Genomic DNA, 27,112 nt, shown 5'->3' on the forward strand with positions numbered 1-27,112 from the left:
TGACATGGAATCTTTCTGCAATTTCCATTGTCGGTCCTTTATTTCCAGAGTTTTGATGGGAATAGATATCTATTGATTCTTTAGAGCAGCTTTCCTTTTGAGTACTCGAAGTCGATCTTCTTCTTGGGTTTCTTCAATAACGTACTATTGTTTTATCTTTCTTCCTTAGCTGCATGTATCCTTTCTAACATTTCATTGGTTAGTAGAAAATTATACTTCTTTAATTGACAACCACTAATCCAATTAGCCATTGGTTCACCATCTAGGGTGGACAACTTAGCTGCTCCACTTCGAGATACATCTTCAATGATAAATGGTCCGTTTCTCCTTTTCTTAAACTTGGAAATGTGTTGCTTAAGGGAATAGATTAGAACTAAGTCCCCTTTTTTGAAGATTTCTGTAATTAGATGGGAATCAAAAAACTGTTTTTGTTTCCACTTTTGTGCATAGATGTGAGCTACAACATTTAGCCTTTGCCCATCTATCTTTTCTAAATCTTCAAGTCTCTCTGAAAATTCATGTCTAGTCCACCGAATATCCTTAGCTACCCTTAGTGTCGGCAATAGAAATTCTACTGGCAGTATGGCATCAAGACCATAAACAAGGTTAAAGGGTGTTGCATTTAAAGTCATTTTGAATGCAACTCGATAAGCCCATAGAGCATCATGAAGATTCATTTCTCAGCCTGTCCTTCCTCAACTAACCACTTTAGTCAAAACCGAGCTAAGAATGTTACTCGTATGCTCAACTTGTTCATTTGCTTGTGGGTGATAGGGAGCTGATTTGTTATGGATGACCACAAATTCATCAAGCGGATACTCGATTACCTCATTGAAGAAATGAGTTTCCCTATCATTGACTATTTCTATTGGCAATCCATATCTTGTGAACACATGCTCATATAAGAACGCAGTGGTGGTTCTCGCATCATTGTTTTGAGTTACTCTAGCCTCGACCCACTTGATCAAAGAGTCCATAGCTACAATGATACATTGAGCTTGGGTTCTATAAGTAGGTGGCTGCATTGGCCCAACAAAATCTATACCCCATTTTGCGAAAGCTCTAGCCCCCATCATTGGTCTTAAGGGCATGGTATCTACACGAGTTGGAATTTTTGCGAATTGACATTATCACACCTTTGAACATGTTCCCTGGCATCTGCAAAGAGTGTTGTCCGCCATATGCTTGCCAATAAGATTACTCTTGTGGTGATCTCGCTAGAAAAGTGACCTCCATCTAATCCAGCATGTGCCTGTTCTATAATGGGAATATACTCGTCTTCATTTGCATAAAGACGCAAATGTTGATCCTTACCTCTCTGATACAATTGGTTTCCAATAAGATCATAGTCTCTTGCTTATGTTTCAATTGCTCTTTGACGACGTTTACTCATATCCTTAGGAAATGTTCGGCTCGATAAGTAAGTAACTAAATAGTTACTCCACTTAGGAACAGGTGACATTTGGAACAATGCTAGATGAGAGGTAAGGGTGTTTGTTTTTGACATCAAGGATAATCTTTCACAAAAGAATGAACATCACTCCTCATAGTTTTCCAAAATACTCCAAGTCTAAAGATCCATCGCATAGTTTTCTCTTCCGCAAAGTGAAGTCCTACTATGGTACTATGTGCTTGACTTAGGTATTGGGTTTTCTCCTCAGTTTTTCTACATCTAGTAATTGATACATAGCCGATTGCTCAATTAATCCGATTGTAATAGGAAATGGTATTAATTGAGAGTCCACTTGGGCTATGATCATCAATGATACCATATTTTTTGATCATCGAGGTATCATTTCAATAGAGAACAGATATGCCTCTGGAAGATCATCATCTACTCCTTTAGGTGGTTTTCCTGAAACAATCCTTGACAAATGATTTGCTCTTTGATGAGTGGTGCCCTTTTGCACAACTAAAGTAAAATCAAATTCTAGAATAATGATGAGCCATCTCACTATTCTTCCTGTGTTGCATGGCTTGTTGACCAAGTATAATAAGGCTAGGTGGTCCACAAAGAACACAAATTTGTTAGTCAATAGGTAATCTCTATACTTTTTTATGGCATATATCATTCATAGTCCTTCCCTTTCAATGGTGGTATAGTTTTTTTCTACCATATTGGACTGTCGCTAGCATAACAAATAAAAACATTAAATTTTTTGTCTCTTGGTTGAGCTAGTATACACCCAATGGAAAAATTGGAAGCATCTACGTATACATGTATGTGAAATATCTTATTCCAATCTAGTGCATGCTTTCAATAGTGGAACTGAGGTGAGAGCTTGCTTAAGCTTCATGAAGGATTCTTCACACTCATCAGTCCATTCAAAGTGTGTAATCAAGCTGTACATGGGTTTTGCAATTATAACGTACATGTAAATGAATCATCTATAATACCCACAATGTCCCATGAAGGCTTGAACCCCTTTGACTTTTGTTGGTATGGGCAAATCGGCAACTAAATCGGTGAATCTACACCAAGATGAGCATTTACACACTGCCTAAATCGACGGATCTGTGTGCATGTGACCAATGGACTAGACAAGACATAAAAAGACAAAACATGTACTACCTGTGTGACACCACATTGGAGTGTAGTTGAGTAGCAGAGTACTTACAAATTTTTGTTCACTAACTCAAAACAATACAACTCATATGAGTAGCTGCATAACTTAATGCCAAATCCTTTCAATAGAAATTACATGCAGTGCAAGCACTAACTCAAAACAATACAACTCATATGAGTAGCTGCATAGCTTAATGCCAAATCCTTTCAATAGAAATTACATGCAGTGCAAGCACAAGCGAGAACTTTAGGGATTCTTCATTTCATATGCCATAAGAAAATGCAAGGAAGTAAATGATTTTTTTTAATGAAAAAAAAATTGTCTGTATTATCCTTATTGTAAACTGCTTGACGTTGTGTCATTAAATATATGCACCAACAATATAAACTTCCAAGCAAGTAGAGAAAGTGAGTATTATTGTAGGAATATGTTTAAAAGGGATGTCATTGCAGTATAGGCAGACGAGATATGTTGCATAAGTAACGTGATCTTAAGAGATATCATAGCCGTAGATATATGTAGGAATGGATTCATTAACGAGAAAAATACTATGGAAAACAATGAGAAATTACGTACCTGGAGGTGGTTTGCAGAAGTGACTAGTATCCAAATCGGCAAATGCTAAACAATTTCTTGAAAACAAAGGTAAACAACAAAATTCATCATTTGAGTAATGTTATGCAAGTTAGAACAAACCAAAATTCAAGTCGTACTGATGGATGTCAGATATCGGTAAGGTGGACTGTATATGTGAGTAAGTGTTTAAACCATTGATTTTTGTCGCAAGAAAATTAGTAAAATTTCACCATTGTTATTGAAAGTAGTTAAAATAGCAAAACATCGGCTAGATTCCATGCTTTGCTTCACGTAAATCGGCAAAGTTTTATAAGTTTTAGTGTGAATACTTGAAAATCTTTGAGTTGTGACCTGAAAGCAAAAAAAGCTCTAGGTGTGCCCTTATTGTCTTTAGCTAGAAAAATTGTTTTTGGCAAGCCCTAACTTGATCAACAAACATTGCTATGAGTACTCTGATCCAAAGTTTGATTGCCACCATTGCTCTCTCAAAGAGAATTTCTTGGGAAAATTTTCATAGGAACTACTTTCAATCGTCATCTTTGAATGGATACAACTAACACTGAAATACCAAGAGACATAGCAACGCTTATCTTCACATTAAATATAGACATACAAATCGCAAAGCCAAAAAGGAAAATTTTAATAATAATAATAATAGGCACAGACCGGCAAGGTTGAAAACTGCAACCCTTCCCACCTGGGGAAAGTGTGTCTCTGCTTACAATCATGCTGCTTGAAAATTCAATAATGCCCCTTAGGGGGGGAGGAAAAGGAACCATTCTGATTGAAACTTAAGAGAAATAGTGTAAAAAGAAGAAAAAATGCAAGTAATTCTTCTAAACTTTCCTCTTTCTGTGTATGGTTAAGAAAATGATTTGTCTCGAACACTGTTTCTCATCACAAGCACGGGAAAATATTGTAGCTCTTCCCACCTCTAACGCGCAAGGTTCTCAACAAGCAATTTCTCTAGGAAAAGAACCCTACCCAATGAAGGGTTCATCTTTTGGAAGCCCTTCAAATATTAACTCAAATTTTATAAATGGATAATGGTGATATATTCTTGTGCACGACTACAATGCGTCTGAAAAAACAAGCCCTAAAACTAGTGTAGATTAGAAGTACATGGGAGCTACAAGCTGGCAGATCTCACAAGTAGTGATAGAATTCTCCTCCGATGTTACATTGCTCCTTTGACGTTATAGGCAAAGGGAAAAATGTGATCATGCTATTGCGCAACAATTTGCGAAGACGTAGAAGGATTACTCTACGTTAGTCCCCGTCCTTCGTTTGAGAGCCGTAGTGATGGTTCATGCTTTCTCTGTAGGCATGGCTTGAGATAAGGACACAAAGATGTAGTAGATATAGCAGTAGCGGCTTCATTGCCATGCCATGTCAGATAGTGCAGGAAGGTCCCTCGATGTTTGATGAGCTGATGTGGGTCATTGTGGCCTGGCAACGGAGGAGGTAGGATTGGAAGATTAGAAGCAGGGAGTCAAGGTTACGCCAGTGTGCTTCAAGATCCGGCACAGCTCCTTGCTCCCCAAATTCCAGCTTACTGAGAGATGCACCAACGCTCACCATCACCTTGGACCACACCCTTGGGGCAGGGCCTGCTTCTTTTGGGGCGTGAACGCTGTAACAAAGGCGTGGATGACTGCCATGGTGCCAATGAAGCGCAGGATGAAGGAGGAGCCTCGAGGGCATAGGCAAAGCACGCGCGGAGAGCACGATCAAGATATGGGGGAACATAAGGGTAAGGAAGAATCCCAGGGAGGGTTGTTCACCACAACACGAGAGAGATGGTTGATAGAGGAGGCAGCCGCCCTCTGCACGGTGTGGACTCATTCTAAATGGAAGGTGTGTTTGTGTGTGTGTATAGAAAATAAGGAAGAGACCAGACAGAGAAGGCAGCACTAAAGTTTTCATGCGTGTGGCTGCTTTCATGGCTAATGGTGAGCTTGCATGAGAGATGTAATGTTCGACCAATGTTTCGATGAGTGTTACCATGCCTAACGTGCCATGGACAAAGTCACCATGAAGTGGCAGACGCACTGCAGCTATAGTAGGTGGTTGGGGAGGGTGTGCGGTACCAATACGCCAAAATAGGTGGGAGGTTGGTGGTTGTAACTTGTAAATGATGCGAATAATGCATGATGAAAAATAGTGGCAACAAATTGAGATCCATGCAGGCTACGATCCGTTCGAAGGGAATATGACTGGTAGTACAACACTAGCTTTTGCATTGGAAGTCAAAGCTGGCGGGCCAGATTGGTCCTTAGCTAAGATCACAGGGCATGGGGGGCTGGGATGGATAGTGGGCGGCTGTGTTGTGCGCCACAAACAACTGGTGGTCTGTGGAGTGGCGACTGTAATTGAGGGGGAAAGAGAGAGAGAGAGAGAGAGAGAGAGAGAGAGAGAGAGAGAGAGAGAGAGAGAGAGAGAGAGAGAGAGAGAGAGAGAGAGAGAGAGAGAGAGAGAGAGAGAGAGAGAAGAAGAAGAGATAGGGTCATGGTTGGTTGGCTGGTGGGTGGTGCAGTTCACGAAAGGGCCATGTAGAACTCTTTGGCATGCAACCAGTAAATGATGCAGCTCTGGTCGGCGCCATCATCGACTGGTGTGTGTGTGTGTGTGTGTGTGTGTGTGTGTGTGTGTGTGGTGGTGTGAGAGAGAGAGAGAGAGAGAGAGAGAGAGAGAGAGAGAGAGAGAGAGAGAGAGAGAGAGAGAGAGAGAGAGAGAGAGAGAGAGAGAGAGAGAGAGAGAGAGAGAGAGAGAGAGAGAGAGTTTCAAGTGGTCTATGGTCTGCATGCTTTATAGGTGAACAAGCAAGAGGTGGATGGATGGGAAGCTGAAGAGGTGTGGCTGGGAAACTGTGAGAGAGTCGATAGTTGATAAGAGAGAGAGAGAGAGAGAGAGAGAGAGAGAGAGAGAGAGAGAGAGAGAGAGAGAGAGAGAGAGAGAGAGAGAGCGAGCAGCGACGATAAGACGACATCCATCGTGAGTTTGCATGGATGCATTTGAGAGAGGATTTGCATGGTTCTCAAGTGGGAGGGGATGAGTGTTTACTAGTCGAGGAGTGATTACTCACAATCCTTATGAAATGATTGCAATAGAAATTTTAGTCTGCCGATATTAATTTTAGTCTTTTAATTCAATTTTTCACTACACTTCATTTTATTTTGTACTCGACATTGTATTAGATCCATAAGGATTGTACGAGTTTGACCCCATGGCTTTTAAAGACGAGTAATATAACTTTTCATTTCATTTCTCTCTCTCTCTTCCCCCCAATACCACTACCTACAACGATGGACAATCACAATGCTCTAGATGCAATACTTCCTGCAACAATGCTAGAGCATTGACGACGACGATGATGATTTTATTTTACAGTCAGACTCGATGCCCTTTAGTGTATTTTAATTTCTTGAACTTGTAAATCCCCCATTACCTCTTTTGCTTGCCTTAAAGAACAGTCACAAATTTACACAAGTTTAGTGTAATTACCAGTGAAATCTTTATTATATTTGACCTAAAATCGCATGAATTTCAAGTTTTCACTTATTTTCAATGATTAGCACAGAATCTATTTTTTTCACCTTGTCAAAGATCACAAGTACACAACATGCGAACCATAGCAGAGCATGCAAATCCAATCAAAATTCATTACACCATCGCTATAGACTGTCGTTGCCAATTCCATTCCTATAAATACTCTGCCTATTATGTATGATGATGTTATATCAACCATTAGAATGAGGATCAAGACACTTAAGTAATTATCTACTAAAAAGGAGAAAATTGCTCTGTCCTCACTATCTGCATGAGACATTATGGCAGTTATACCCATTAGCAGTAACGTAATTTACTTAGATTTTCATTTTGATTGCTCTACAATTATCCTAAACGTTGAATCATTGGGGTAGTGAAATTATTGTTGCATATTACTCAATATTGTTTCATCTATTTGTTTCTGCATCCCACCCCTCCTAATGTTTCTAATACTCATTGATAGAGGACTACAATTATTGAGGAATATTAACTTTTCTGCAAGGATGTGATATCAACACCTTTCCATTAGGAGACCTTCTTGTAACCCATCGAAACAGTTATTCATTGAGCTTTGTATTGCTTTGCCCTAAGACTGCTATCCACTAGCTATCTCAGCTTTGCACACCACTCAACAAATTTATATAGCACCTTCATTATCTGTTTGTTTGTACTCAAACTTGCCTGATTTCATCCTCTTTTACTAACAAATAATCCAACTTCGCATCAATTCTATCATCACAATTTATTTACTGTACGATTATATTGTTCTTAAATTGAACAAGAAATTGTAATTGCTTTGTCTTTGAGAAACACTTTAATTTCCAGATAAAGCTCAATACAATTCTAACATCTCGGCAACCCTCCAGGTATGAAATTTATCAAGGTACTGTTATCTACGAAGATCATCTACTACATAATCTGTCTCTATGTATATGTAGACCCATATACAAATACACCAACCTTTCGCTTATTCTACCTCCTTTCTTGTGTTAAGGTCTACAGATTATCCATCACCTATTACACCAACTTCCTATACGAAAATCCTATAGTTTAATAAGAATTTGATAAATCCATGCTCATTCTATTTAATTTCTTTCAAGTAACTCTATTTACATGCGTTTTCACAAGACTATACCTAAGCAATTTTCCAATATGTAAGAATATCATTGGTTATTTTTAGAAGAGGGAGCTTCTTTCCTTGTTCGCATATGTTATAAGCTGCAAAATCTATTGTTTCTAATATCATGGCTCGTACTTACTTTGATTGAAATCTTTACTAACATGACTTGTCACACCACTACTTACATGAGCTCAGTTGGTGCGCGATGATCGCTAACATTTGGTACATGCTTCCACATTCTAGTCTATTCCAATTTCATATCAAATAGGTCTTTTATTTTCCACTTTTTATATCTTGTCTAGTCCATTGGTCACAAGCACACAGATTCGCCGATTTAGGCAGCACACCAACAAACTGCAGATTCATAATTTTCTTCACCAAATGCAGATTCACCGATTTAGGCATCACATCTTATTGGTGTAGATTCGTCAATTTAGGCAACACCAACCACGAAATCATGCTACAGTGGCTGGCCACCACTGTAACTGGTATGATTTTGTTACCTGGGTACATCATGAAAGTGATTTGAATTTGGTCTTATAGTGTGGAATTGGAATTGGATTGGGATTTGGCATTTAATGATTTTATCACAGCAGTGTTCATGTGATGAGACTTGACAATATAAGATTGATGATGAGTGTGACCAATGATATCCTGATTCATCAGGGTATGACATATACTGCTTATTCTAGTGGTATGGGACACTAGAATAGGTAGTATGTGGATGACGGCAGGCATAAGCAATGTTGTCTGATTTTATGGATTTTTTTACTATTTGATACAGATTTCTAACCATTGTTTTTGACAAGTATTGTTTGCAGATTTTTATCTTCGCAACTGAGGACAATTGCTTTCCAATGGAGAGGTATGTTATGGAATTGATATTTTATTGTTCAATGCAGGTGACAGGTGGAAAAGGCTAAGGGTTATGTGAAAGGATCTCGAAAGGATATTATATTTTATAATTTATTATTCAAGTGCTCTTTTATGAGCTTTGGCCATTTATGACGGGCCGGCCAATTTGTACTCACTTTGACAATTCAAGAATCTATAAATTAAATACGTGCAAGAGGGAAATGGTCACTCTTGCATGGGGGGAGATTGCACCCAGCATCATCTTATTCTTCTCTTCCCTCCTCTCTTCTCTCCTGTCATGCTAGGCGTAGCACTCTGCTCTAGGAGGTGCACCTGCACACGCTCTCTTGCTCTCTCTTGCTCTCTTTCCCTCTCTGTTTGTGTTGTGCTCGATTATGGATTTGCGTGAGTCAACAGGTACATAGATTTATTCATTTTTGTCTTGCTACGTGCTATTTCGAGCATTTTGCAGGGCAGCCAGGCTTCCGACTGTAGAGCAGAGAGAGGTATTCCAATTGTGAATTTCAATTCCCCAAATGCAGGCGCTAGTTCTTCCAATGATGGTAGAATGAAATCATCAGCTCAGGTAAATGCAGTGTTTTTGGAAGAGATTGACACTTCAAATGAAAAATAGGGCAGTCAACCATCAGAACCTGACAACAAACTATTTACTGAGGAAATAGGAGAAAAGTTACCCAAACCATACATTGATTCTATGCACACTTTTTAGTGTGACTGCTCTCATTGTATTCAAATTGAGGAAGTGTTTAACAAACCACAAGAAGTGCAAACTTTAGCCATCACAAGATCCAAGGGAAAGCTGCCACCACAGGAAAAGGAGCAAGGAAAAGATGTTGAGGACCCTATTGATTGGAAATCTCAGGAGAAGACCAGGAGAGGAGTCTTACAAGAGATCCAATCTAATAAAAAACCCGACAAAGCAGTAGATTTTTGGCCCACAAATTTAGTTCAGAAAATCTGTGAGAAGATGGGTAGTAAGCAGTCGAATTCTGCATCACTGCTACATTCCTTGAAGCCAGATAATTCAGTGCAATATTCTACCAAGGGGTTATTTGATGACCTTTTTGAAGACCTTATGGATGCCCCAATTTCAATCAAAGTGGGACAGCTCTTGAAACTCGTCCCTGACTTTAGTCAGATGCTCCTCAAAAACTAACAGATGAAGCTAAAGGAAAGAAATTACCACAGGAAGAAATGGGACATGTCCATCTAGCACATATTGATTCTGGAGATGTAGAACCGGTGGATGTAGACTACAAAGTTCCAGTGATCAACATTTCCATTGGGAAGGTGTACTTGTCAGATGTGTTAGTGGATGGAGGTTCGGGAGTTAACAATCTTCCCGAATCAGTGTGTAAGAAACTGAAATTAACCAATTGGGCACCTACACCATTTCAAGTGAAAATGGAAGATCAGAGGAGAGTGCAACCTTTAGGGATCTTAGGAACCAAACCATAAGTGTTGCAGGATCAATTTCCATTGTGAACTTTTTGATTCTCGGACTCGAAGAAGCAAGCTATTCCTACCCAATGATCCTGGAAAGACCATGGTTAAGGGCAACTAAAGTCAAGCAACTTTGGGGTACAGACACCATTGTGACCAAACAGGGCAAGAAGAAGGTTAGGATGCAGATGATATATACCCAAGAAAACAATCCCACCACGTTTTAGACCTTTGTATGCAGAGGGCATTAATATGGGAAGCAATTGAAGAAGAGTTTCTTCAAAGGAATGAGACATTTATTCCTATTTTTGAGGTTGATGTTCAAAAAATTGTAGACACAGTTCAGAATATGGACCAATCACCTAATCCAAAATTGACAAACAACAGAAATGTTTCACGTATTTCAACTTCCACCAAAAAGTCACAAGAGGAGCAGGAAGCATTAGAAGCAATTAAACATGTAGAGTAGATCTTTGATGAGAAAATGGTAAAGAGATCAAGAGTTAGGGAATATGATTTGGAAGACATGAATCTGGGAGAGGACAGAGACTCCAGGATAGTTAAAGTGTCCATTGAATTGGATGTGAACTTCAAAGAGTCATTGAAAACCTTGTTAAAGGAGTTTAAAGATGTTTTTAATTGGTCTTACACTGATATGAAGGGAGCAGACCCAACAATGTGTCATCATAGGATCAATTTGAAAATTGATGTAGTTCTAGTCAAGCAACAGAGGTATAGGATGAACCCCAATTATGCAAAACAGGTGAAGGAGGAGATTTATAAACTTGTAGAAGTAGGTTTCATTTATCCGACGGATAAAGTAACCTGGTTGTCACCCATTGTGGTGGTGCCAAACAAGAATGGCAAGATCAAAATTTGTGTGGATTACAAGAAATTGAATGCTACCACCATTACCAATCCATTCCCATTATCTTGTTGTGACACAATGCTAGATGCAGTTGCAAGGAAGGAGATGTACAGCTTCTTGGATGGATTTAGTGGATACAATGAGGTCAGTATGGCTTTGGAAGACAGGGATAGAACAACATTCATAATAGAATGGGGAGTCTATGCTTCCATAGTTATGAATTTTGGCCTTAAAAATGCACCACCAACATTTCAGAAATGGCCGATGGAGGTTTTTGCTCCTTGCCTCACAACATTTATCAAGGTTTTTTTTTATGATTTCAGTGTGTCAAGAAGTAAAATTGAACATTTTGCATCGTTTGAGATTATGTTTTTGGCAATGCAGGGAGACCAGGATGTCACTCAACCCTACAAAATATGCATTTGTAGTGAAAAGGGGTATTTTGTTGGGACACATCATCAGTAAAGAGGGCATTGCCATTGATCCCAAGAAAGTGGAAGCTATTCTAAAAGCACATGCTGCTAAAATTGTTAAGCAACCGATGAGGTTCATTGGACAGGTTATATGGCACACCAGGTTTCTCAGATACCTGGCTCATGTGTGTTTAGCCTTGACCTACTTAACAAAAAAGAATGTCGAGTTTGCATGGAAAGAAGAGTAGGAAAGGGCTTTTACATTGTTGAAGAAAATGCTAGTAATTGCACCTATCTTGATTCCTCCTGACTTGAAAAAGCCATTCCACTTGTTTGAGGATGCCTCTCATTCAGCTATTGGTGCAGTCTTGATGCACGAAGCCGAGAAGGGTTGGTTTAAACCAATCTATTATGCAAGCACGGTATTATCTTCTATAGAGAGGAACTATTCAGTAAACTGAAAGGAAACTCCTTGGGATGATCTTTGGACTTCATATGTTCAGGCATTATTTGCTAGGTAATCAGGTTACAATTCATGTAGATCTTCAAGCTTTGGTCTACTTGGTAAATAAACCTGATTTTTCAAGGAGACTGGCTAGATGGGTATTGTTGATGCAGAAGTTTGATTATTCAGTCATTCATAAACCAAGCCAGGAACAGGTTATTGCAGATTACCTGAGCAGATTGTCTACAGGTGAAGTTCCCAATCAAGAAATTGATGAATTACTTGATGCAAACCTGTTTCTAGTTTAGGTCATTCAAGACAAAGACTCATGGTATGCAGATATGCTATACTTTCTTCTCGATGGTGTTCTACCCAAAGAGATGGTGGTTACCCAGAGGAAGAAACTTGCATGGCAAAGAAGGTCCTTCACAGTGATTATGGGAGTTTTGTACAAAAAGAAAATTGATCAAATACTTAGGAAATGTGTGGAGCAATTTGAACAACATGCATTGTTAAATGAAGCCCATTCAGGTGATGCAGGTGGTCACTTTTTAGGAGAGATTACTGCAAAGAAAATATTACAAACAGGTTTGTGGTGGCCGTCAATTTTTAAGAATTCCCATGAGTTTGTGAAGTCCTGCGTAACTTGTCAGAGGGATGATAGACCTCTCAATGCTGATAGGATGCCTTTACAACCTATTCTACCACTTGAACCTTTTAAGAAGTGGGGATTAGACTTTGTGGGCCCTGTGAAGCCAACAACAAAATTTACAGGTAATAAGTATATTCTTATGGCAACAAATTACTGTACCAAGTGGGTAGAAGCATAGTCAATGAAGGATAACAAGGCAAAAAGTGTAGCCAATTTCCTTTACAGAAACATAATGACCAGGTTTGGATGTTCAGTTGGACAGATTAGGGTGGACATTTCATCAATAAAGTGATTAGGAAGCTAATACTGAATATCACCTGATTATCCACAAGAAGTCCACAGTTTACTATCCACAAGCTAATGGTCAGGCAGAGTCTACCAAAAAAACTCTAGTGAGGATCCTGAGGAGAATTGTTTCAGAGAACAAGAAGGATTGGGATACCAAACTAGATTCAACATTGTGGGCATTCAGGATAGCATTTAAAGTTAGCACGAGGATGACACCATTTAAGATGGTGTATGGTATAGAAGCCATTGTTCCTATGGAATTTGTTGTTCCAAGTTTGAATATTACACTTCAGTAAAAATTGTCAGGAGATGAGTCTTCAATTCAAGAACAATTACTGAAATTAGAGGAGAGCAGAATTCAGGTAGAATATATCACTGAAGCAATTCAGAGAAGAAGACAAGCTTGGGTGGACAAGAACATTAAGTACAAATCCTTTACAGAAGGTGATTGGGTACTTATGTACAACAACAGACTTGGCAAAAGACCTAGTAAGCTCAAGTTAAGGTACTTGGGGCCTTTTTAGATAGCAGAAGAGATAGAAGATTCAACATTTTTGCTTGCTGATGAGCAAGGCAAAATTTTCCCAAAGGCAATTAATGGCTTTAGGCTAAAACCCTCTGTAGGTGTGAATCATCTCCTAGAGAGTAAAAATATTCATGGTTTAGCACATGGAATATTTTTCATAGAGAGTTGTGCGGTGGATGCTAGAATGTCACGTCGGGTGAGTTGCAAATTTACCTTTAAATGTTACCTCGATGTTTACCCTTGTCAACACACCAAATCTTTCTCCTACGTGTGTTTTTTGCACCTCTTTTGCTGCGTTTTCTTAAGCTTCCTAGCCATGTCAACGAATCCACTCACTGTTGACATCTCCTTTGCTATCCCTACTCAAGAATCTGAAGAGCACACTGGTCTAGGGACACGGAGTTCAACAAGGAAAGCTTTGCACAGCAGGCTATTGTGGTTGAGGATGTTGTGATTGATGAAGAACTCTCAACACTATTGGACGCATCTCCATTGGCAATGGACACTGGTCTAGTTAACTCCATCTTCTTAGAGATGAGACAAGAGCTTGACTTGTCTGTGATGGCACATCAAAAGTGGTTGCAGAAGATTAACCTTCTTCAGTTTTCCAGACTTCCATGGAAACACTGGAAGAACAATGATTCTCTTATGACCTTGCTCAGTCATATACAGGACACAAAGGGGAATATCTTTGGTGATTACTGGCTAAGTCCTGAACACATCTCTACTATTTTTTATCTTCACTTGGAGGAAGACAATTCAGTTGGTAGAGCTTCTGAGGCAATGATGAACAAGGAATTTGGTCCGGATCAAGGTGAGAAAGGATATTATCCCATCAACAAACTTCAGAATCCTTTTAGATTTCAAAAACTGAAATGGTTTTTAGAGAAGGCATGTGTTCTTGTAAAGCTGGAGTATATCTCAAAGGAGAATTTTGCACTGTTGTATGTTGTAGAGTGTGGAAGGACAATTGGTTGAGCAAATCTACTTTTTCAAAGGCTTACTTAAGAAATTTTTCAGAAGAAAAAGAGGAAGGATAGGTCTACCAAGACTAGAGCATTCTTGATTGCTTTACAAAGCCATGCAATGAGTACTAGATGCATTATCTCCAAAAGATTCTGTATTTGGAGGTCATCTTGAGGGAACAAGGACAATGAAGCAGGCAGTCCTCAGATAGAGAATAGAAAGAAGAAGGTAGCAGATTCTCAGGAGCAAGACATGAAGTTTACCCCAATAGAACAAGAGAAGGAAGATCTATGGAGGAATTTGGGTGATCATTTTGAAACTCATCTGGATTCTCTCATTGAAACTCCTAAACCTGCATTGAAAGATGATGCTGCTACATTGTTTTCCCCTAAGTCTTCTTTGAAACTCAAAAGAAAGAATCTTAGCAGCCCCGTAGCAGAGGTCAAACCAGACTTGCAAGAGGAAGTATAGTTCGATAAATTTGGTGAACAAATTGGAATTTTTTATGTTTATAAAGCTCTTGATCTGGTGAGAAACTTTGCATCCCAGTCTCAACTCAACAGATCAGTACTGTAGAGGGAAAAATTTTAGTTGCAACTCAGGTAGCTCAGTTACAAAGTGTTTCAAAGAGAGTGCAAAAGATAGAAGGTTGATTGAGGAGCAAGAGGGAATAATTCATGAACTCAAAGATGATTTAGCTACTACTAAAAACTCTGTTGACTTCTATAGATCACAATTGGAGGAAAAGAGAAATCTTCAGAACAGATTCAGATTTGGAAAGAGCAGGTGCTGTCGTGTTTGAATAGTCATTTGGAAGTCATAGCTCAGGACTATTTGAAAGTGCAGTCAGAGAATAGTGTACTCTTGAGTAGAGTCCAAGCCTGTCAAGAGCTAGAAGAAAATATCAGGGATATGTCTGAGGAGGACCTAGAATTGAATGGCTGATACCTCTTACCACATGACGTAGAGATTTGGAAGAATGAAGTCAAAAAGCAGGGTAACCAACTGTGGTTAGAATAATTGAGACGAAAAATGTTTTTCCTGGTGAATATTCCCTATCAAAGTTATGCAAATGAGGAGGAGAATGAACATTATGTTCTTTTGCAAAAACAATTTGATGACTTGAGTTTTGAGCAAATGAAGATGCAACAAAGTTCAAAATCTACTCAGGGATGTAAAAATGAACAAGGTAGTAGTAAAAAGATGGTCACAGGTCAGGTAGTTGATCCTGAAACCAGTACTGATTTTCATACCTTGATTAGTGTTGTGGAAACTCATGAGGCAATGGATGTAGGAGATCCTGTACCTGTAAGTGAAAATGACTCAATTCATAATGGATGTAGGAGATCCTGAACAAACTGAGATAGGTGCAGTGAAAGAAATTGTGGAGGAGATCATGAATACCAAGGAATTTAATGAGGAATTTCTAGGTTTCCAGAAAGAGGAGGCAATGCTTGAGGATGGGCAAAAAGTGGAAAAAGGCATTGCAGATACAACAATTGCTGTAGATTTCAATCAGGAAGCGGAGAGTTGCCAGGGGAAACGGATGTCTAAATGTTCAATAGTGTTTTTAAACACTAAGTGGAAAAGGGTAGTGTTTTATTGGGTATAGTAATACATTTGTGTACCTTGGATTTGGTTTCAGGAACTGCACTTTGTTTTACTTTATCTTTTGAGCACTAGATTTTGATTAACAAGGGATTTATGGAAAACAAGTCAAATGTTTTTTTTGGTTTTCAAAAACGTTTTTCCACCGGGCTGTGCTAGGTGTTAGCCTTGCATATTCTTTCAGTAAAGTGTTATTGAACCTTAGTAGTTTACTTTTCAGTTTGTAATTAGGGAAGAGCTTTGTGCCTCTTCATTCTTCCTAGTAGCTTGCCTCACACCTGATGGTAGCGCATTGTATGGGAGAAGGACGATGAATGCAAGGCTATGGTTATGAAGATTCTATGCTTCTCTGTTGTATTTTGTGTTCAGTTTCCATTCAGTACCCTGATTTTGTTCCGAACCTGTTCAAGTATTGAAACTGTTCTGATTATGTGAGGTGATGATGTAATGCTTTAATGGTTGATTTAGTCATAATTCCCACTCCCTGTATGCCTCAACATTAGGAAAAACTTGGACTCATAAAGGGGCCCTTTAAGGAGTTTGACTTTACCTCTCTCTACCAAAATGGATGCATGGATAAATTTTTGCAAACAAACTCCAAAGTTGGCAGAGTTTTGACAATTAGAATGTCCTCTTGAAGCTCTATCTACTGATATATAGCACACCATGAGATTCCTCATATTTTAGAAGATTCTTTTTCTGATTCACTTAGATTCCGACAGAGTTGTCACATCATAGGTGAATAAAAAAGGAATCTTCTAAAATATGAGGAATCTCATGGCGTGTTATATATCGGTAGATAGAGCTTGAAGAGGACATTCTAACTGTCAAACCTATGCCAACTTTGGGGTTTGTTTGAAAAAAATTATCCATGTGCCCGTTTTGGTAGAGAGAGGTAAAGTCAAACTCCTTAAAGGGCCCCTTTGCGAGTCCGAATTTTTCCTAATGTAACAGTACCCATCCCCCACCCTGCAACCTCAGATTTGCATGTATCTGTTTGAAATGACCAATCGCAGTAAGAGGAGCGGTAATAGGCACGATAATAGGCGCGGTATTATCCACGGTAATGCTTGGCACCTAAAATAGGCAAGGATAGAGAGTATGCCACGTTTTTGCTACATACTCTAATGTCCTTCCTCTCCGCCATCGCTCCCTCTCCAAGCTCCCCCCCCCCCCCCCCCCCCCCCCCCCCCCCCCCCTCCCTACACCTTCTCTCCCTACTCTATCTCAAGCACAACATCAACACATACACACACACACACCCACATCCACACACGTTTGAGTCAAAGAGGAGTTCGTTGAAGGGGGTTTTTCGCGTTCATCATTGGAAGCTCAACCTAGCTAGCAACCGCGCTACAACGAAAGGTAAACACAAAACACCGCTCTTTGCCTATTGTTTTCTACTAGACACACACACACACACACACACACACACACACACACACACACACACACACACATGCATAAACCCTCTAAAACAAAAAAGTAGAGATATCATGACATACCTTTTCATTTCCCAAATGGTTGCGTTGTTGAAATGTCTCTTCGTGCGTGGTAGAGAAGAGACACTTGTTTGGAAATGGTTGCGTTGCTTGGCTTGTTAGATTTGCAAATGTTAAAAATGTTAGGTTTCTTAGATAGAGTAAATGCTAGATAGATTTAGAGATAGTGAATGTTAGATAAAAATGTTAAGTTTGTTAGATGGAAATGTTACGTAGAAATAGAGAGAGAGAGAGATAAATGGAGAGGGATATATATATATATATATATAGAGAGAGAGAGAGAGAGAGAGAGAGAGAGAGGGAGAATAGATAAAGGGAGAGAGAGAAAGAGGGATAGATAGAGAGGAATAGAAAGAGAGAGGAGAGAAACACTACAAGAGGCTATTCATATTAGCGACGCTCAAAAAAAAAAATCCCGGCGTCGCTATGAGCGTTGCAAATTTACAAAGAAATTTGCGACGCTCATAGCGACGCCGGCTGGGCTAAAAAAATAACCGAGCGTGCCCAAAAACTGAGATCTCAGATCTGAGTTTTTCGACGCCCTCAAACAAGGAGCAGGTAACGCTCTTCCTCTCTCTCTCTCTCTCTCTCTCTCTCTCTCTCTTTTTCTTCTCCACACACACACACACACACACACGAGGAGAGGAAGGAGAGCCAGGTATGCTCGTTCCCTCTCCTCATTCTCATGTTCCCTTCCCCTCTTTCTCTCTCCCTCTCTCTCTCTCTCTCACACACACATACACACACACACACATAGTGTTTTTGAGAGAGAGAGAGAGAGAGAGAGAGAGAGAGAGAGAGAGAGAGAGTACAAACATAAACAAAAACGCACACACACATACATAAACAAAGAATGCACACACACATTGAGAGAGGAAAAGAGAGAGAGAGCATGCATAAACAAAAAACGCACGCATTGAGAGAGGAAAAGAGAGAGAGAACATGCATAAACAAAAAACGCACACATTGAGAGAGGAAAAGAGAGAGAAAACATGCATACGATCCAAAAAAACGCACACACATTGAGAAAGAAAGAGAGAGAAACTAATTTAACGTCATAGGAAACTAATTAAAATTAAAAGACCTAAAGATCTAGCCGACGAGGAGTTGAACTCAAGACCTATTATTCAAGAGGGAAATGGCATAATCAATCTATCATACTTGGCATGGGTGATAGAAAGGTTATACCATTTATCTCTTTTTATTGGCACACACATCCACACACGCGCACACACACAAGAAGAAGAGAGTTACAACGTCGTAGGAAACTATCCTAAAAGACGTTAAAGATTGATCTAGCCGACGAGGAGTTGAACTCAAGACCTATTATTCAAGAGGGAAATGGCATAATCAATCTATCATACTTGGCATGGGTGATAGAAAGGTTATACCATTTATCTCTTTTTATTGGCACACACATCCACACACGCGCACACACACAAGAAGAAGAGAGTTACAACGTCGTAGGAAACTATCCTAAAAGACGTTAAAGATTAGGTTAGATGTAGACTTACGTTAAATTAGATTTAGGTTTATTTAAGTTAAATTAGATTAGATTTAGGTTTATTTTTAACTAGATTTACGTTTATTTACGCTAGATTTAGATTTACGTTTCATGAAAACGCTTAAGGGATATGTGCGTCAAAAGGCACGTCCGGAGGGTAGCATGGCAGAAGGTTGGTTGGTATCAGAGTCCCTAGTGTACATTGGAGAGTGGCTAGACGGATATGATAAAGCCCGGGACACGCTATGGCGAACCATAGATGATGAGCGCATATCTGGGATTGTCATGTGCAATCTCGGTGTTGAGAAGAAGATGACGGAAGATCTAGAGGCTAAAATCAACCGATTTTGCATGCTTCACAATCCAGTGATGCAAAAGTGGATTTCACAATATGAGGATGCAAAGCAAGAGCGACAAAGGGCACGAATCGAGTGGAGACGGGGAAGACGACCACCGATGCACTATCCAGCGGTTCTGGAGAGCCTACCAACCTTCATGAGCTTAAGATGGTTGCACAACCAATTGAAAAGCGCACAACAATGCGGTGACGAAGTGACTGAGGAAGAGTGGGAGTACTCTCGGGATTGCGCGACCAAGGTAAGTTTGCAATGTACGACTAACAAGTGACTTTATTTATAAACGTTTGAACGGCCACTCATAATCTTTGTTCGTTGTAGTATAAGTCATACACAGCAGCATGGTGTAAAGGTCGACATTTTAGGGTGGAACGAATCGACAAAAAGCGTTTTACTCAAGATTGTGAAATCATGGCAAAATTTGAACAGTCTAGTCGACGACGTTCCTCTGATGCAGATCCTGTGGTGGCGGAACTCACTTACTTCGGCACGCTGCAAGAGATTTTGAGGATCGATTACAGAGGATTTTTTGTCGACTTGTTCGACGTGCAATGGTTCAAGATAATCATGGAGGGTCGCAACGCTACTGTGCGTAGAGGAGAGTCTGGTTTTCTTGAGGTGGATTCTACTAAGAAATGGACTGACCTAAGAGACACTTTCGTACTACCCGAGCATTGTGAACAAGTAAGTATGTAAATAGTTAACATCCCCCTTTTACAAGTTATGTGCTTGAAAGCTCTCATGTAAGGTATGTGGCTCTGGCAGGTAATATTTCATCCTACAAAGTCTACATCAAACTGGTGGTATGTCATAGAGGTAGCCCCTCGTAGTGCAAGGACGTATGAAGGCTACCATGTGCCAATCACAACGACATCAATGGAGGAGATCAGAGAAGATGCTCAATCAGAAGCCGCTGCGGTGGTGCCAGACGAGCATCAAGATGCTACTACTCTATATGGGGTGCATGAAGAGGAGCTACAAAATGAAACAGAGGATATGTGTTTAAACGGAGAGCTCTATATAGATATAGGAAGTTATGCTGAGTTATGCGAGGATGAGAGAGAGATCTCTTAAAGCCACAAATATTGTATTTGAACAATTTTGCTCCGTGTTGTAAAAGCTCTGGCTCTCTAAGTACCTTCCATGGTGTATAACGCTCTTTTCTACTCGCGCTCACATCTTTTGATTGAAAATTCTGAGTTTTCGACTTGCCTCTTCTATCACTCAATTCATTGCATCATTGTATTTATATGCGTCATTACGTCATTGTATTTAATGGTCTTTGCGTCATTGTCTACTCTATTCATTCAATATTAAGTTTAAATATTTGTGTGTTTAATGCAGGTATGGATGATGAGGAGTTTCTTTCTTCTTTGTCACCGCAGCAGAGACAGTGGTACGTGGAGCGTCATCGCTCTGGCGCATCATCGCGCGTTCCTACTCCATCCGCATCTCCCTCTCTTTCGGAGCATTCGGCGCGCTCCGAAGCTTTGGCATCGACGAGACGAGCTTCACACTCGTCTAGACACCGGCGCTCTAGTGGTGGCGGTGGCGGTTGTTGTGGGGATTCCGCCACCGATGCCTCCACACCGCCTCGTGTTCGACGAGGCTCTTTACCCTCCCCTTCTTTGCCCGCCCCCACACCAGCCACAACATCGCCATCTATGCCAGGTTTTGCACGGCTGACTGTTCCTAGAAGCTACACACCTCTACCTACTCCGCCAGGAGCCACCCCACTCGACACTCCTCGCTTCGGGGCCCAGACGCCGTTGGAGACACCTGACGTCCGTACCCCCATCGACACGCTGCTAGAGACCCCTGCCGGGACACCGAGGTTCACGCATCACCGGCCAGAGGGCTTGTCTTACTCCGTCGACTTCAGCGGCGGCATCATCATGGATGATGACGGCAAGAAGGTGATCTCGCGCATGCGTGGTCTTTGCTCTCAGCTGTTTAGACACTACATACTAAACAAACGGAGTGAAGTACCAAGTGATTTAAAAAACAGAGTCATCAGCATACTTCATGATGAGTTTCCCGTTCCAACACGGGATCAACGCTTCAATGAAGACCTGATGAAGATTCGAATGCGCGAATACTGCAAACACAAGCGTTCCGAAGTGCAAAAATCAATCAAGAATGGGTGGAACAGGCCAGATTGGCTGGCCAAAGAAGATTGGAAGAATGCGAATAAAGCAGCGCCCGAGAATCCCGACAAGTGGAAGCAACAAAAGGATGCAGCCAGAGCGCGAGTAGAGGCAGGGAGCTCGCACCACTTGGGGAGCAGTGGATGGGCATCATTTGAGGCCGATTTTGTAAGTGTTTTCGCATTGCTCTTTATGTTCGATAGTTTAGGGTTTATGAGTTTTTTAATTCTAACATAATGAAATCTTTGTATGTTTTGACAGTGGTCGATGACAGGACGTGATCCCACACCGTACGAGCGCGAGTACGCAGGCAGGAAGGGCTTAAATGCCCTGATGGACATTCTCAGTTCTCGCGGCGGCATGGTTAGTATTAGGGTTTACTCTTTTCTATTTTTTGTATTGTTTTATAAATGTCGTTATATGTCTATACTTACTGAAAGCTGTCTTATTGTCTTTTTTTGCAGAATCCGACAGATACGCCGCTTGGACGCGATGAGACGTCTGACTAGACGACGTCAGTTTAGCCGTAGCTAGATAGCATTAGTTTAGGGTTTCTCATAGCTTATGTATCATGAGACGGATTTTATATGTCTTTTTGAACCATGTATATTATTACATTTGTCACCGCAGTTCCTTTTGCCAATCAATTCTTTATGCCTATGATGTTGTACAATTGTCATTATTACATTTTCCAATCAATTCATTTTGCCTATGATGTATACAATTGTCAATTTTGCAAACAATGCGTCTTGTGGGTGACTATTTTAGGTTTATTATCTACCCTTGCACTTTTTTTAAAAAGTGAATCAAGTACAATATGGTTGATGGGTGGCAGGGCATTCAATGCCCTGCCACCAAAAAAAAATTCTCTCGGGTGTCGCTATAACCGTCGCTATTTATGGCTCTGTAGCGTCGCTATAGTCTTCTGTGTAAACGTCGCTATAACCGTCGCTATGAGCGTCGCTAAGAGCGTCGCTATATAGCGACGCATATAGCTACGCTTATAGCGACGCTCTCGTAGCGACACTTTTAGCGACGCCGGGGGTTATAAAAACCCAGTGTATTTCCGTCGCTAACAGCGTCACAAGAGCACACAACCTCTTGTAGTGAAAAGGGGATAGATAGATAGATAGATAGAGAGAGAGAGAGAGAGATAGATAGATAGATAGATAGATAGATTATATTATCGTCCACGGAGGTCAAATATGACCTATGGGACCAAAAACAAAACATTACAATGGATCGGGTTGTCATATACATCTCAGTTAAGGACTGAGGGTCCAACGGGGGATAAAAAAGAAAAGAGAACAAGAAAAAAGCCAAAGTGGGAGCAAGGCCGGTTTAGGAGTTCCAAACTCCTCGATGATGGCTTAACCTCCTTGGTGCACTGTCCATTTTCCTACTGCATGTGCTTTGCGTACCTTTTGAAGTTCTACCTTTTTTTGTTTGAGTTGCGTGAGTGTAAGATCTTCCAAAAACCAAAATTTAGTGTCTTTGAGAAGCCTTGATTGTTGAAGGAGTCTGATTCGATCTGATTTAGTCTTGAGAGTGAGGATGACATGGTTGGTTCGATACTCATGATAGAGAGAGAGAGAGAGAGAGAGAGAGAGAGAGAGAGAGAGAGAGAGAGAGAGAGAGAGAGGGAAAGAGAGACAGAGGAGAAGAGTGAGAGAAAGATAAGAGGGATAGAGAAAGAGGGGGAGAGAGAAAGAGAGAGAGAGAGAGAGAGAGAGAGAGAGAGAGGGAGAGAGAGAATAGATAAAGAGAGAGAGAAAGAGGGATAGATATTTGAGAGGAATCTATATATATATATATAGAGAGAGAGAGAGAGAGAGAGAGTGAGAGAGAGGGATAGAGGGAAAGACGGAGAAAGCAGGAACGAGGGAGAGAGAGAATTAGAGATATCCGTCAGTAGAAAGACATAGGTAGAGAGAGGAAGATAAAGAAATAGGGAGATAAAGAGAAATATATGTTTGTAGGCGGAGCAACCATTTTGTGGTGTGCGCAGTGCGGGTGTGCTTCTGCTTCTATAGAGTGCTATGAAAAAGACTTTCTTTACGTGATGTCGACAGACCCTCGAAAATTACTTTCTACTTGCTTCTCCTTAACACTAGGTTGGCAACCTAACAGGACATAAAAGTGTCCTTTCAGGGTTTTGAAAAAAACCTCCAAAACCATAGTAGATCCACTCCTTTTGTAAAATCCTTTCATGAGGTTATAGTTCAAGGACTACTACACATGGAAAAAATAAGAAACTTGTAAAATTTCTCATCTTTTGGTCACACCAAGCCTCCAAAGTTGATGGACCAGTACATTTTCATCAAAACAGTCATTTCTTACGTTTTGCTGCATAAAAATAAGATTAGGGATTTTTGTAGGACTTGAGATAAATTCCTTAGCTAACTTCAATGGGTTGGTGATCAGAACATATGATTGCTTCTCACTCACTATTTTTTGTTTTGCCAAAAGAAATAGGTACAAAAAAGTTGAATTTTTACCATTCTGCAAACCTATCATCAAAGTTTCTATAGCCACGCTCAATACAAATAATATATTCATGTTTTCTTAGTTCCCTGTTGTCCTTTAGGTTCATAATTAAAAGGAGCCATGGAGCATGTCAAAAGAATAATACATCTCTTACCAAGGGGAATCTTGGGGACAAAGATGAAGTGCTAAATACAGCAAACATGAAAAAACTGGGTTCAACATTATGAGTTGTAGAATCCCATAGAGACTATTCAATATCTAGCCAAATTTGATCCTTATGACTAGATATGGTTACTACCTACAAAATGCATGTAGTTGTCACAAGAAACAAACAATATTGAAAAAGCTATACTTGATATACTAGAATGTTTTGTTTTCTTCTATAATTGAAAAAATCAACCATCGTTGTCTACTATGCAAAATAGGGTATTAGGTGCCCCAAAACTCAAGGAATATTAGCTTTATGTTACAATATGTGACATAGAAAATCAAAACTGCATTTGGATATCATGAAAGCCACCAAAAAAATCATAGAAGAGCTAAAATTGGCTAAAAAACAGGATTTGACAATTTTTGTAATTTGGTCATAACTTACAACTTTAACATTTATTCCTCCCTAGAAGCATCAGGACATGTTGAGGACTACTAAAGATAGTTCTCTAGCGTTATAGACCTCACAAACATGAATTATAGAGTGGTATAGTTGCAAAAAGCTAAAAAAAGACAAAAACAGGACCCGTTTTTTCACACAGTTTAGGTTGTGAAATGTTGTGCAAGGACAATGTTAAAGATGGAATTGATATTCCAAAAAAATGTCAAGTTTTTTTCAGCTCATGAGACAACTTTCTAGACAGATAGCACCTCAAAATCCGTTTTGAAACTCTTGACATAATTCAAGGAAAATGGTCACTTAACAGGACATAAAAATGTCCCAGGACATAAAAGTGTCTCATTACCAACCTAGTGTTAGCTTCTCTATATTTCTCTCTATCTCTCTTCCTATCTCTTTCTCCCCATCGAATAGGCATTAGGTTTTACAGCTTTTAACAATACCGTACCTGAGAATGGAGGCAGGTATGCGTGCAAAATGGAGGCAAAGTAGTCCCTCAAACAAGGAGCTGCTGTGAAGAGATGTTGTGCAAGAAGCACAATAAAGAAGCTCTTCTTCATAGCACTCTACAGAAGCAACGAGCACTCTCGCACTGTGCACAACACAAAACGATGGCTACATTTACAACCATAACTCTTTATCTCTACTCAAAATGATGGATACATCACGCATATGTATATATATTTGTGTGTACATATATATTTGTTTATGCATGTATGTAGGCACTACTTATGGGAGCATAGCACCCGAAGGTTAGACATTTCCTCTTGAGTATAGTCCATTTTTAATCATGGCATTGTGGTCATTGCTCCACTTCTGCATGGATTACCGCAACGTATCTTTGGTTTTACCACGGTTGAGACTGTGATGATATCTAAAGAGGTGCCACTTGACCTTTGGCACTACTAGCCTCTACTTAGGTCTACTAGTATGTATATGTATCTACGTGTTTGTGTGCTAATATACTTGTGTACGCATTTATATATGAGTGAGTAAGGGGGAAAGCTAAATCTTATATTGCTCTTTGTAATGTAGATGTCAGACGAGAGACCATGTGGTGAGGAGCAACCAGCTAGCTCTTCTTTTGGTTGGTTCATAGATCCCAAGTCTTGAGACGATGAGAACAAGCAAAGAAATAAAGAATGTTTCTGGCTAGTTAATCCTAAACATGAGTGTCATAGGTTTATTTTTGTTCTTTGCAAGCATGGCCATCCTACAAGTACCCTTCTAAGGTTCCTCCACCGGTCGTAGATCTAGACCTACAACGGGCACCCTCTTTACGAGACCAGTATCTCCGTTTGACAGAGGAATTGTTTGGTCACTACATTCCACAATAGCTTGCAACCTATGATCTTTCTCCGTAGACTACACCATGGGGGAGTCAGGGAGGGACTCCTTATCTACAGAGCCTCGCACCGACGACACCTCAGTCTATGGCCCCTTCTTATTATCCTAGTGCCCTTCCATCTCACAGGGTCCCACTCCCATCACATTAATGGGTCCTACCCCACTGCATTCCACTCCTCCTTTGCCAGAACACCGTCGATGAACTTCCTCTAGCAGTGCACGTCGATGCTCGTCTCAGCGCAACGAGCACTGTGAGAGACGAAGCAACGGTGGATCTTCTGGTTTCACATTTTTTGGTAGTGGCAGGGGAACGGAGTTCCCACTTTGAGAGCATGACACCCCTGATGTAGAGGACGAGGATACTGATGAACCTCTGCGAGACACGCATGGGTGCTACTATAGGGTTAAATATGGCGCGGAGGTGGACTTCGGCATGGCACAGCACATGGCAGGGCATTTCGATTCCATCTACAAATTCTCATACATTCAACATATAAGAACTGTTTTATAAAGTTTAGAGACCAACTGTTCGATCATGCATAGTACATTGAGGACGCGCTGTTAGCTAGATTTTCAAATGTCCCTGATCAACGTTTTTCACAACAGTGGTTGGAGGGCTACATAAAGATATTTCTAAAAGCCAAGTAGTCCAATGTGCGACGCACAGTAGCCAACTAGGTTAGAGATCCAAACAGGAGCTACCGCAATGGCAACATGGCAGACGTGGAGTGGGAGTGGGCAATTCAGGAAAAGAGAAATCAAGCTACGATGGGCTCATCGTACAGACAACAATGTGAGGCTCACACCAGACAAACTCCCACATACTATGGCTCAGGAGGCAAGGGAGCTTGGAAGGACAAATCTGTAAGATTAATTAAATTATAATGTACATTCGCACGAATTTAATATTTATGTAATTACATCAAATTTTGTGTGATCACAAGGTCTTATTGACACATTTACATGATCACAGTAAACATGATCACACAGAACCCGGTTAGTGGTGACTTGCAAACCCACAAAATTCCCGCCGAACTTTTTTAGTTTTCCTGGCGGGCCCACCGGGGTTCATTATTTTCCCTACGAGCCCGTAGGGAATCCTGAAAAGCCCGGCGAGCTGTTAGCGTTATATATATGCGGGCCCGATCGGACCCGCTGGGTGTATTACCGTTTTGCTTTTGGCTTGAGAGAGAGAGAGAGAGAGAGAGAGAGAGAGAGAGAGAGAGAGAGAGAGAGAGAGAGAGAGAGAGAGAGAGCGCTTG

This window comes from Adiantum capillus-veneris, chromosome 12 (assembly GCF_014529385.1).
Source record: "Adiantum capillus-veneris isolate H3 chromosome 12, ASM1452938v2, whole genome shotgun sequence".
Taxonomy (NCBI): Eukaryota; Viridiplantae; Streptophyta; class Polypodiopsida; order Polypodiales; family Pteridaceae; genus Adiantum; species Adiantum capillus-veneris.